Raw genomic sequence first — 14,711 nt, 5'->3', positions numbered from 1 at the left:
TTTACATGGATTTTGCAAAGGAGTTATATGAGCAGACCCAAGAAAAACATCATAATTATAGTGAAAATATGTAATTTGGGAAAATATATCTTCTCTAAAAAAATGTTTGCTGCTTCTCGAATGTGCTAGAAGTTTCTTCAAATCAGATATGCATGCAAATTCTGTCGAAATTTGCTTTTTTGCCTCTTTATACATAATGACTTTCAGATTTGAGAATGAAAACACTAGTCATAAAAACACCTTTTTAACATACCATATGAAATAGATACATGTTGTTAAAACAACTTGCTACATACCTAAACAAAGCGGTCCATCATTCCCGCTGCAGATACACCTACAGGTAGAAATATTCACCTCTCTACCAAACGAGCATTGTATGCCTGGACATGCTAATAAATACATGTAAACAAAAAATCAGAATGACAATGATAAATAAAACAGTCCAAAACAAACATTAATAGTGTGTCTTTCTATGTTGTAATGTTACACTACTATTTCAGGTTAGGGTGAAGGTTGGCGCCTGTTAAAACGTTTAAACCCGTTGCGTTTGTTTGCACCTGTCCTAAGTCAGGAACTTGTTTCAGTGGTTGTCGTTTGTTGATGTAGTTCTTAAGTGTTTCTCGTTTCTCGTTTTTTATATAGATTAGACCGTTGGTTTTCCTGTTTGAATAGTTTTACACTAGTCATTTTGGGGCCCTTTATAGCTTGCTGTTCGGTGTGAGCCAAGGCTCCGTGTTGAAGGCCGTACTTTGACCTATAATTGTTTACTTTTTACACATTGTGACTTGGATGGAGAGTTGTCTCATTGGCACTCATACCACATCTTCTTATTTCTATTAACTAGATTATAATGTCGAAAACGACAGTTATTTCAACTTTTTCGAGTCACATCTCTCATTTTAGTACTTCGGTACTGGCATGAAAATACGGATATTGTTTTATTCAATTTTGCTGTAATAAAATTTCGAAATCATTTTAGATTGAGGAATGTATCTCCCTCATAGATATGTTGGAATTGTTGTCCGGGTTTGACTTTACTTTTAGTCCTTTTTGGTTTTATCAGCTCCACAACATTTGTTTTAGGTTTTGGCCTCGAGCAACATTGAAGAGACACTAATTGTCGAAATGCGCATCTGGTGCAATATAAATGGTACCGTTAATATTATTACTGTAATACAGTAATAAAATAGCTGAGATATTTATATTAAAAAAATGTATGAGATTTGCCTTTAAACACTGAAATGTGACAATTTGAATTAAACTCGCGCACAAAAACCACTTATTTGTAATGATAATATACTGAGAATGAAGTGAATTCCTGTGTAAAAATGTTTATTTTATCTTATACTTTTTCATTGTCTTGTTTCATTAAATCACAATGTACAATTATAATTAAATATTATTGTATGGTTATACGTGTGATACTTTCTATCTTCATATGTAATTTTCATTATTTTTTTAACTCTTCAATTACTTATTCCATGGAAGTATTATATTGACAATATAATATAATATAATACTTCCATGCTTATTCGCAAACACATAGGACAAACATTAAGACACATTAGCCAAGACAATCGCAAGAGAACTTCGATGTGCATTATTAAATATGAAAGTAAGTCCGTCTTTACATTATCATAAATTATATTAAAATATCTTCTTTACATATATATGCTATAAATTTATGTAACAGTTTTTTGGAAATAATTCATTTTTATATTAAATTTTCATAATTTTATAGAAAAAAACGGCATTTTATGCTGAATATTTATCTAATTACAAAAATCATCGATGATTTGTTTATAAAAATCGGTAAACAAAATTTCATACATAATCAAGCAAAATGACATTTAAAAAAAAGGGGTCTATGTATTCGATTTTAAGAAATGATTAATTCAAACGAAAAATGTAAATGGTATAATAGACACAAAACACTGGTAAAATCCACACAAAAATAAATGATTAGTTGCGTATAAATAGGAATAAGATGTTTAACTTATTTAGCTTTCGTTTTTTTTTATCGAGTCAAATGACTGTTCAGCAATGAACCGCCTATATCAACTGTAATCAATTTATTCCTGTATTTGTTTTCCAGATCAATTGATACACTTTCCTGTGTCAATTTAAAGCCGATTCCATTAGTTAATGTGTCTGGGATGTGTATTCTTTTCATTTTAATTAATATTTAACATTAATGGCTCTTCCGTTCCTTAATGTTAAATCAATTAATCTATTCAATGCTCTTGATAATGTTTACATCAACACTAATACCTGTAGAGTAAATACAAATGTTTAGTTAAAGCTAAATTGTAAACAAAAATAAGGAGATTGGGATATTTTAAAGGACAATTATCCACAAGAGACCAAACCATAAAAGTGTAAACTACTACAGGTCACCGATATATATTTACATTTGAAATGAACTAGAAGAATATTTCGTTATATACATGTTTTTTTGTAAATCACAAGAAATTATCAGTTCAAATCGAACTTACGAAGTACATGTTTCTCTTGTTACATTAACTTTAGCATGGCAACTTATTTAGTAATGATTTTTCTAATTAGATTTTTTTTACATATATATTTATGTGTATTCTTTGATCTTGTGTGTTTTGCTGGACTGGCGTTCATTAACCTTTCAGATTTAAGTTTGGAATTCCTTTCTGATTAATGCTATTATGACCGGACGAAAAGCTTGTCAATTATTTGAACTATCATCTTTTGGACTTTAATTATTATATCTTTTAGTTGTCATCTATAGCTCAATTTTTCCCATATAATTATCTTTTGGTTTAAAATGTATTTTTCTCGGCAGTGCTATACTCGTGTAAACCGAGTTCAAATTCATAAAAATAAACTTAAAACTGTTTCAATCTCGACACAAACAGAAAATATTAACACGAAAAAATCAATCAAGAAAAAAGAAAGGGACTCAAAAAGACTTCAAGAATATTTAGATCGAAAACGGACACTTAGTGAACTTCCATTTAGCAAAACCGGGAATACTGCCTTCATTTCAACTATGAGTAAAGAAAGTTTTCTAACGGACCAAATTGAAAGTTTAAAAACGAAATTGGAAGACGAAAGTTATAACCAAACTTCTACATTTATGGGATTGCAAAAAGAACAAGAAACTGTTCGGAAGCTTCGTGAAACAATAAAAATCAAGACGCTAAAATTAACGCCCTGGAAAACACTATCAAAGAAAATGAGAGAGCATTCGACAAATTAGCAGACTATATCACTGAGATAAAAGTAGAAAAAGACAATTGGAAATTACAATGCAATGATGTATCAGAAATGTACAATGTAGTAAGGCAAAGTGAATTAATTAAAATGCCATTTGCAAGAATTACGAATACGAACTAGATCAACTAAGAAACAACAATCACAAAAGTTCAGGACATAACCATCAAAACAACCGTAACTATCCACACCGTAGAAGACGATTTTAGGCATTTAAATTTAAATCACGTGGACGTGATTCTGGACGACAGGAGCAAATATGACTGGACGAAAAACTTGTCAATTATTTGAACTACCATCATTATTATATCTTTTAGTTGTCATCTATAGCTCCATTTTTCTCATATAATTATCTTTTGGTTTAAAATGTATGTTTCTACTAATCCGATAATGGACTTCGTATCTACGTGTCAAAGACAGTTTTTAGCAGATTATCTTAACAATGGACGATAATAGCTTAATCCATACTTACATGTATTTCTTTATTATTATGTTTTATATACTTCTTAAAAATAATTTATATTCAGTTTTGGAAAGATATTCTAACCGTAAACACCGGACTCAATATATTGTAACATCTTTTATATTCTTGTTGGATCATTTATTAAATTGTTAAATTTATACCGGCTTGAAGCTTCAATTTGATAGCCAGCAAATACTCTGGTTATACAATTCAGACTCTACAGAATAAGATAGAAGAAATAATATTCAATTTTGCTTAATTATAGTTATTGTTATGAACAATATGGACTGAGGGATATTTTTTCTGTTCAATGTGATAGTTCCCTTACTGTTAAATTCCATTTTTTATAGTTTCTTTGTCATACTGGTTATTCGGTATGTGTTGACAAATGTTTAGTTTAGAAAATATTAACTCAAGTTTCGATGACTTCATTTGTAAAGACTTACATTTCGTTATCATATACTGTCTTGAACATGACCACCGATATCGTATTTATATAAAAAAAAAAACAGCTATATTTCGGATGCAGGTACTTGTGTTTACTATAATCATTAAGCTGTCTATATAACTGTATCACTCAATATATAAAAAAAAAATTTGGAAGATTTGTTTCCATACACAATGAAAGACTATATATTAAGAATTATTTTTGAAGTTTTGTTTTCATTCATTATTAAAAACGTGCATGTATACGAGCCTATAGAGACTATACTTGGTAATTCCATAATATCAAGAACAGGACCAGCAACAGGACTGGTGTCTGGCGAAAATCATTGAAATCCGATAGTTTAATTTCTTGCGAACATCCGAAATTATTTGTCAGTCTTTTATATTTTCGAAGTCGATGAACTAAAAGAATGTGGCATGTTTACATTTTTGGAAACTTCTCCTTTTCCTGATTTATATTGTTATGGATAACTCCATCAGTAGTGACCATATACGTAAGAAACCAACTCTTTTATATACATATACTTTGCAGAAAAAGGAAAATGATACTTAATAAATTGAATATAAAAAGCAAATTAACGATAACAATGAAAAATGTCACTATACTCTAAAAATTAAAAATTATCCAAATTGTAGATCTCGCGTGTTTGGAAACGACATTAATGTAACAAATTAATATCTTATTTCAAAGCCTTTTAGTTCTGCTTGTACTCATAAAAATTATGTACTCTGCAAAAACTAACATTGAAGAAACACGAAAATTAATTGTTGAAAAACTAACCTGGTTCTGAAGCTGATGGCACAATGAAAGAATATGTATACTTTGAAAAACAAATACACGCAAATAACACAAAATAAATCATATTTTCACAATGAATACATTGGTCGAACTAACTTCATCATTTGTTGTAAGTTTAATTTATTTATATAAATTAATTGATTTCTTTGTTCGAGATTTGCATATTTATTATCATGGTTTCTGAAATGTCAAAATCTCTCTAGAGACAAGACGAAACGCTTACAAATAGATTGATTACAAAGACTATAAAGTTTACATTGAAAACAACACTCCTATTTATCTGAGAAATAGAAAAAAAATATTTTTATTATTTATACTTCCAGAGATACAGCGAAAAAATGTGCATTTAATAATTCAATAATTCAATAATCACTATTTGTTTGAAGTTACATAGGAGTAAAGTTCGTTGATCGAGTAGGCTACTGGTCCGTTGAGAGTAATTCGTAAAAACTTGCTGCACTTTTTGTAGACTTTTATTATTTTCTGATAGTCGTTTTTTTTTTGGTAAAAAGTGTTTATTATTTTAATGGACTTCCCCCTTTTTGATTTTACCTTTTGAAATCGGTATTTTTGTTAATACTTTTTTTTCATGCACTAATTTCTATTTCTTTCATGTTTTATGTTATCAAATAAAAAAATATAAAAAGAAAACACAAAACTTTGAGACCTCTGTAAGTCTCATTATAACGTCCAGTTCGTTAGAAATACAGTGGTCTGTTTTCTCATCCTTTGAACCTTTCAAAAACGATCAAAATCAAAGTAAGGAATCAGTTAACACAGGGAGAAGGAAAAGTATGTGGTGTGTATCAACAACACACTTAGCTTTAATGTTAGTTTAAAGACCAAAGAAGATTTGATTTTGATTTTGATTTTTGGTGTTTTAACGCCACTTTTAAGCACCGCTTTTGGGTTATTTCGTGGCGGCCAGTATTTATTGGTGGAGGAAGCCGGAGTGCCCGGAGAAAACCACCGACCTTCGATAGGAAAACTGACAATCCTGGTCAATTAAGATTGGAGTCGAGTGCACCCGCACGAGCGGGGTTCGAACTCACAACCTCAGTGTTGACTGGCTAGTGATTACAGCAGTAACTACTTAGACCACTCGGCCACCGAGGCCCGACCAAAGTCAAAGATTATCCTTTAAGATAAACAATAGAATACAGAATGAAATGATAAAATAATTGAATATACATAAATTACATTACAAGATATTTCCATATATCAACTTTTATTGGATTTTTTTTATAATTATATTAAATCTACTTGTTTAGTACTAAGAATACTGTGTATAATTTGCAATCTGTTTGCTAATTAACAAACAAAAAAGTGCGAGACTTAGTATTATTTGATTACATTTCAAATTATTCAGACATTTTTTCCTTGTGAATGTCTTTTCTTGATTACCATATACGAATACAGGGATATCCGGGATGAATATAAATCAGCTTGAATCATAAAAATTTTAACCACAGACGATATCTAAAATGCAAGATTCAACAAGCTGTAAATAAATATAACATGATAGGTGACCAAATATCTCACACCAACACCAATTTCAATAAATTAAAATCCTGAAAATTATACAAATCGAGCGCCGTTTGAGGAAAAAACAGACTAAAGTTCTGCTCCATCTTATAACGTTTACATACCTCAATAAATATGCTACGCTTGTGCATGTTCACGCTATATATGGTTAATCAACAGAGGTGTGTTCCTTACACGCAATCTGTTCCAACAGAGTTACGAGGATGAACGAGGGAAACCGACACTCCATAAGTTTTAAGGTCAACATCCCAAATTGGTTGACCGATACGATGTATCTGTGTTCCAACTCACTAGCGACATATTTTCACGATATTAGATCTTTAGATACCACATCAATGATAATCATCTGATCTGTACATTTACCAATTGTATCCTATTCCCGATTGTGACAGTTTGACTGAGTGTGGATTCGCATAACGGGTGATCCATGCATAGTGCTTAACCTGTCTCCACACCCGGTCTAGTTCCTTTTGGAGTTCATGTGATTCCCTCTGTTTTCGCTTTTTACATTCATTTGTATCTTCTTGATGGATTTATGAGATTTGAACATTGGCAAACTACTGTTGCCTCAAATTTAAACTTTATTTCTATCGAATAAATATACCATGCTCTCCCAGACTAAAATATCAATCAAAACACCACCCATGGAATTAGTGAAAAGACATCATAAGCAATCTGATAAAGCATGACCATTTGCAATGCCAATATGTAAGTATTGACAGGATGTAGGACCATAAAATTTATCCCAGGTGAACAATGCATGTTTATTTTTGTATTAACCGGAAACTAATTAAAACAAAATGAATGCTTGTATCAATAAAGACAACATTCAAAGATCTTACTACAATGCTTATTTATGCACAAAAATGAGGCCGTTCGTTTTCTCGTTTGAATTTTTTTTACATTTGTCATTTCGAGTTCTTTTATAGCTTACTATGTGGTATGGGTTTTGCTCATTGTTGAAGGTCGTATAATGACTGTAGTTGTTAACTTCTTTGTCATTTGGTGTCTGGTGGATAGTTATCTCATTGGCAATCATACCACATCTTCTTACTTTTATAATTATTTGATAACCTTTGAAAATGGAAAACAACACTTTTTAAATTTTATTCGGCCGAAGCGCTTTTCTGAATTTACCTTCACGAACAACGCTCAAAGCCGAATATTTGAAAGCCAAGGATGTATAAGAACCGAAAGTAGTCAGCACTTCGATGTTGACCACAATTATCATTGATATGGTCATAATTATAAATCAACTGTTTACAAAATTTTGAATTTTTCGAAATACTAAGGATTTTCTACACCAGGAATAGACTGCCTTAGCTGTATTTGGCAAAACCTTTCGAAATTTTCAATGCTCTTCAACTTCGTACTTTATTTGGCCTTTTTGACGTTTTTGATTCGAGCGCCACTGATGAGTCTTTTGTAGGCAAAACGCGCGTCTGGCGTACAAAAATTTTAATCCTGGTATCTATGATGAGTTTTTTCGTCAACGAGAATTTATTAGGGATAGCATATTATACCTATAAATCAATTCTGTTTGAAATCCTAGCAAAAAAAGATGTTTCTTAAAATTTTCACTTACTGCAAATTTAAGGAGGAATTCTGATGGATAAGCAGATTAAACGAATTTATTAGGAATAGCATATTGTACCTATAAATCAATTCTGGTTGAAATTCTAGCATAGAAAGATGTTTCTTAAAATTTTCACTTACTGCAAATTTAAGGAGGAATTTTGATGGATAAGCAGATTAAACGAATTTATTAGGAATAGCATATTGTACCTATAAATCAATTCTGGTTGAAATTCTAGCATAGAAAGATGTTTCTTAAAATTTTCACTTACTGCAAATTTAAGGAGGAATTTTGATGGATAAGCAGATTAAACGAATTTATTAGGAATAGCATATTGTACCTATAAATCAATTCTGGTTGAAATTCTAGCATAGAAAGATGTTTCTTAAAATTTTCACTTACTGCAAATTTAAGAAGGAATTTTGATGGATAAGCAGATTAAACCTGCATCATATTTTTTGTTGAAATGATATCAAAATCAAAATTGTGAATTTTTAACAAAAACTATAGACTGATCATTTTCATAAAAATCATTTTTTTTTATTCTGGCAAATAGCGTATTGTACTAATATATATATATATATATAAATATTATTGTATTTGCCTTCGGGTTTATATGATCCGTTCATCCTAATTTGACTCCTCAAAATTCGAGAGTCTATCCTAAATTGAAGTAAATTACATGGCCTTCCAAATACTTTTCCGATTCCTAACATCACTGAAGAGACATTAATTGTCGAAATCCGGATATGGTGTAGAAAAATCTTTGCATCTTTGTTCACTTTTTCATTTTTTTGGTCTTTTGGAAAATGTTGTTTGTGCTGTATTTAGACCCCTCTAACCAGAAATTTGTTTTGCATGCACACGTATAGAAATTCCGGTTTTTATCCAACGCAATCATATGTTTGAACGTTGTTTTCAATTAAGACTTATTTATATTTTTTCGTCTAGGCTTGTATTATATTTGCCTTCGGGTTTATATGATCCGTTCATCCTAATTTGACTCCTCAAAATTCGAGAGTCTATCCTAAATTGAGGTTAATTACATACTTTTCCAATTCCTAACATCACTGAAGAGACATTAATTGTCAAAATCCGGATATGGTGTACAAAAATCTTTGCACCTTTGTTAGCGGTATACCATCTTTGCCGCAAGTTTATTGTTTTCTGTTTGGTATTAAATTTATAATTAAGATCCATTTATTACACCTTGTGATCCGTTTATTTGACAATCGCCAATGGCAGTCAGCAGGGTTTAAGAACATTTGTTGTTCGACCTGTTAGTCAAATGCGTTTTTTTAGAATATACTTTTTCACTTTTTTGGTCTTTTGGAATTGTTGTTTGTGCTGTATTTAAACCCCTCTAACAAGAAATTTGTTTTGCATGCACACGTATAAAAATTGCGGTTTTTATCCAACGCAAACATAGGTTTGAACGCTGTTTTCAATTTAGACTTATATATATATATATATATAAATAAATATTTTTTATTATTATAGCATAAAAAGATGTTTCACAAAATTTGAATTAAAACAAAACGTTTTTACAGCCAAATTTTTACCCAAATTATAAAAATATCAATTGTTTACAATGGGAATCAATTTTGTATGTTTTTTTAAACCATTTTTTCCAAATCACGTAAATCAAAAGGTACATTCCTTTAATACGTATTATCACAGTGTATAAAAAAAATATGGAAATCGTTTGAAGCAATCTTGACATAGTGTACGCCATAGAAGTGCCGACTAACATATAGATAGACCGACTAGTCCGTGGATCCCTACTTTTCCTTTAATTTCGAAATACTTTATTTGTATTTTACTGTTAATTATCATCATTGCTCCTAAAGCTTCACTCATTTTCATATTGATATGGTTTGATTTTGGTGTGCTTAATTTTTGTGCCTTCATCTTTGGCGCCAAAGAAACTAAAATAAAACTACGGTCAGAATATCCAAATTGACTCTCTGACATATACCTACATCTACATTTATTCATAAGATAAATGATAAAAATGATATGATCAAATCAGGTCTGATATGGATTAAAATTACAAAATCTTACGACAAACATCAATTTATCTTATCTGATATCAGATGGTTGTTGTTACTGATTAATAGTTGAGAAAGAACACTGCACAGTTTTATTAACATGGCAATGTCCCTACCACAAGGACAGTGTCCCATACAATGTCAGTTATGGAAAGGGGATCCTAAAGTAAATTGGAAGTGTTTAGATTGTGGCTTATTCATGTGTAGAACATGTAAAGATAAAGCACATTCTAAATTCAAGTCTGAAAAGGAACATATAATTGTTGACATAAAGGAAGTGGGCCAACGAGACATAAAAGAGAACCAACAAGGCAGTACGGTTAGACAACAAGACAAAGTTGTGTCCATCTTTGGTCAGCGCCACGATGGAGTAAGCAGTTCTTCAACTAATGTGAAACTAATAAACATAAAAGAATATCAGACCAAAACGATTTTCGTGAATTCGTTGACAGTTTCCTTGAATGATTCATTATGGGTTGGTGATGGGTATAAGAAAGGTTTCATTCCCTTTTACATCACCTACAGCATTGCAGAATGTAAAACTTGTAGGAGATAAAGTGAAGGTCAGATCCAGTTTTTACATCAACGTATCAGATATAGCTGTTACACCTAACAATGACCTCCTGCTAGCTATACAGGAACCACGATTGAAGCAGATTAAGGCTGGATCCAGAAAAATAACAGACTCGGTCTTATGTGTAGAATTGTCCAATCTCTTTAGTGTACATGTAACCAAAGATGGCACAGTGATAGTAGGTGGAACGAAAGTTGTTATTGTTATGGATATAGATGGTAACCATCTCACAAGGTATGAAAATGATATGAACAATAAACCTTTATTTGATGGAACTATTTGGTCTTTAACCAGTACCATTAATGGCAATATTTTTGTCATAGAGTTTATCGATAATCCAAGAGTGGTTGTGTTTGGGAAGTCAGATCTCATCAGTATCTACACAGGACATCCTTCCATTAACATAAAGAACAAGTTTGATCCAATGTCAGTAGTAACTACGCCATTGGACAATGTTATTATGGCTGACTGTGACAATCATACACTGCACATACTGGACAAAACTGGTCATCTACTGACCATCTACGATACCATGGACATCCATATTAGATATCCAAGATCTCTAGCCATTAATACTATAGAAGGACCAGTTGCAGTATTATATATTGGATGCCTACATTTTAGAAAGTTATACAAGATGAGCATATTAGGATATTAAATTTGTTGCATATACATATTTTTTTAACTTTACATAAATACATTTAAACTGTAAATTTAACAAATAAAATCGCAATAAAAATTCAATCTGCTTTTAATGTAATATGTTAGCTGTTATGGCTGTCTAAAATTCATACTTAAATTGGATGCTCGATTTCAATAAAATTGTGAATGGAAACGTGGAATGTGTCAAAGAGACAACAACACAATACAATTGTGTTGCTTTCAGAGGAGATTTGGGATGAATACCTGAATCCCCCTAACTACAGGTATGGTTCGTTTATATAAATCAGTGTTTTAAATGTCAGGACAACATTTCTAATGGAGGTATACCAATAAATCCAGAAAGTGGCCCGATCTGACATCAATAAAAGTTGAACCAATATTTAGAATAATACTTCTAGAAGAAACTCATTGCTGCAACAACGTAGCGACTAGTATATGTGGAAAACAAAAAAGTATTTCCATGAACCTGATAAGCATGGGAACTAAACTAAGGATAATCATGATTATAAGATATATAAGGAATCATCGGATAATTTTGGTTGAAATAGAAAAAGTAAATCCTGAGAATTTGCACAATTAAATTTTCTCTATCAGTTATGCTTTTTTCAAGAGATTACACATTGGAAATAACATTTTTTTTAAATTTCGTGTGTCCGAAGCGTTTGTTCTGGATTCTCCTTCGTGTAACGCTCAACACACAACTCACACCATAAAAAGTCAAGGATGTATAAATACCAGAAAACGTCCGGAGCTATATGACCAAACAGTCAGGAATCTACATCGTCAAAATTATCTCCCCATTAAGCCAGTCAATTTTTACAATCGTAAAAATGGAAGCCATTGTAGGGATGACGCGCTACCAATTTTGCTCTTGAAAACCGATAAATTTATCCAATTAGCACCATTACGATCCTTATATGCCAGTTTTATTTTAAAAGACAAATGTATCTACAAGCTATTGAGCATCATTTAATGTACCTTTCTGTATTCAGTCAATTTAAAACTATTGTCTGATCGGTTGTCAGGTGGAATTTACGAAAGTTCAAAATCATTTTAAAAAATTCGAATTAAATATTATGTGGAAGGGCAGACTAAAAATCTTCAGAGGTTGAAGACTAAAAACCCTAGATTACATACACAAAAAAATTAGTTTATTTTAAGTTATGCATTTTGAAGACCCAGTTGTAAAGTTTGTCGTCGAGTACTATTAGTAAACATTTGTTATTCGAACACACCTACTCTGTTGTTATTACTCATTAGAAAGGTATTTCACATGACCAATATATTTCATTTTTAGTACTGTGAATTTTTAGCTCACCTGACCTAATGGTCAAGTTAGCTTTTCTCATCACTTGGCGTCCATCGTCCGTCGTCCTTCGTCCAAGATGGCCGCCAGAGAGGGACTTAGTTTAACATAGAACCCTATGAGAAATACATACAAATGTCTTCTTTTAGAGAACCACTAAATGGAATGTAATAAAACATGGCATTGATGTCCCTTATGAGGTGCTGACCAAGTGTTGTAACTTTGTAGGCGATCAATCATCCAAGATGGCCGCCAGCCGGGACTTAGTTTAACAAAGGACCCAATGGAAAATACATGCTAATGTTTTCTTTTAGAGAACCACTGAATGGAATGAAACCACACCTGGCATGCATGTTCCTTATGAGGTGCTGACCAAGTGTTGTTATTTTGTAGCCAATCAATCATCCAAGATGGCTGCCAGCAGGGAACTTAGTTTAACAATGGACCCTATGTGAAATACATACAAAAGTCTTCTTTTGAAAAACCACTGAATGGAATGACACCAAACATGGCATGAATGTTCCTTATGAGGTGCTGACCAAGTGTTGTGACTTTGTAGCAAACCCATCAACCAAGATGGCTCTCAACGGGGGACTTAGTTTAACAAAAGACCCTGAGGGAAATATATACAAATGTCTTCTTCTAGAAAACCGCTTAATGGATTGAAACCAAACATGGCATGAATGTTTCTTTTGAGGTGCTGACCAAGTATTGTTACTTTGTAGCTGATTTGTCATCCAAGATGGCTGCCAGCAGGGGGAGTACGTTTAACATAGGACCCTATGGGAAATGCATACAAATGTTTTCTTCTAGAGAACCACTTAATAGAATGAAACCAAACATATGAATGTTCCTAATGAGGTGCTGACCAAGTGTTGTTACTTTGTAGCCGAACCATTATATCCAAGATGGCCGCCAGCAGGGGACTTAGTTTAACATAAGACCCTATGGGAAATATATGCAAATGCTTCTTCTAGAGGAGCACTGAATGGAATGAAACCAAACATGGCATGAATTTCCTTATGAGGTGCTGATGAAGTGTTGCTACTTTGTTGCCGATTTACTGTTCAAGATGGCCACCAGAAGGACCTAAGTTTAACATAGAACACTATGGGATAATATGTAACCAATGTCTTCTTCTAAAAAACCTTTGAATGGATTGAAATCAAACATGGTATTAATGTTCCTTATGAGGTGCTTACCCGGTACTTTTTAAATTTGTTACTGATTTGTCATCCAAGATGGCCACCAACGGGAGACCTAGTTATTGGAATTACATAAAAATATTTTCTTATATGAACCACTGAATGGAATGAATCATATATGGCATGAATGTTCCTTATGAGGTGCGAACCAATTAATAGGGTATCTGTTATGATTTTAATCTATTTTTACATGATTTCCAAAACAAAAGTAGAATCATGTGTGCGACACAGGCTCTTGAGAGCATCTAGTTAATGTAATTAAATCAACATCAAATATTTTTGCTTTATCCGTTTTCAAGACAGAATAGTCATCTCAAACACGCCCGAACATAAAAAGGTGCACTCGACTTTCTCTTTTCGATGCAATTATTGTCCATTTTGGGGATCTTTTCCCAAAAAACTATCGGGGGCAGATGCAAATTAATGCTTTTGAAAGATCAATCTATTAGCTTTCTGTGGAATTTTTACCGGCTGAATTTATGCTTATGCACAAAAAAGATCCACTAGGATTTGAACCTGCCACAATCGACTGTTTCATGAAAATTTGTCTATAATTTAAAATATCTCAAAGCTCCATACTATAATTCAAGTAAAAACACGTATATAAGATGCATAAAATCCTAAATTATGGACCTTTATCAAATTTTTAAAGCCTATAATAACCGATGTAAACAATTCAAATATACAATGTACCAATTTTGCTTTTTTACCTTCTCTAACAAAGAGTTCCATTCCTTTTGTTTAATTTCAACTGGGTTCCCGCCTGCAAAAGAATCCTAAAACAAACAAATTCATCTTAGATCAACTTTGCCTTAGGGAAATTGTAACTGTACGAA

This window comes from Mytilus californianus, unplaced genomic scaffold (genome assembly GCF_021869535.1).
Source record: "Mytilus californianus isolate M0D057914Y unplaced genomic scaffold, xbMytCali1.0.p SCAF_7, whole genome shotgun sequence".
NCBI classification, from domain to species: domain Eukaryota; kingdom Metazoa; phylum Mollusca; class Bivalvia; order Mytilida; family Mytilidae; genus Mytilus; species Mytilus californianus.
Note: the sequence above shows the minus strand (reverse complement) of the source record.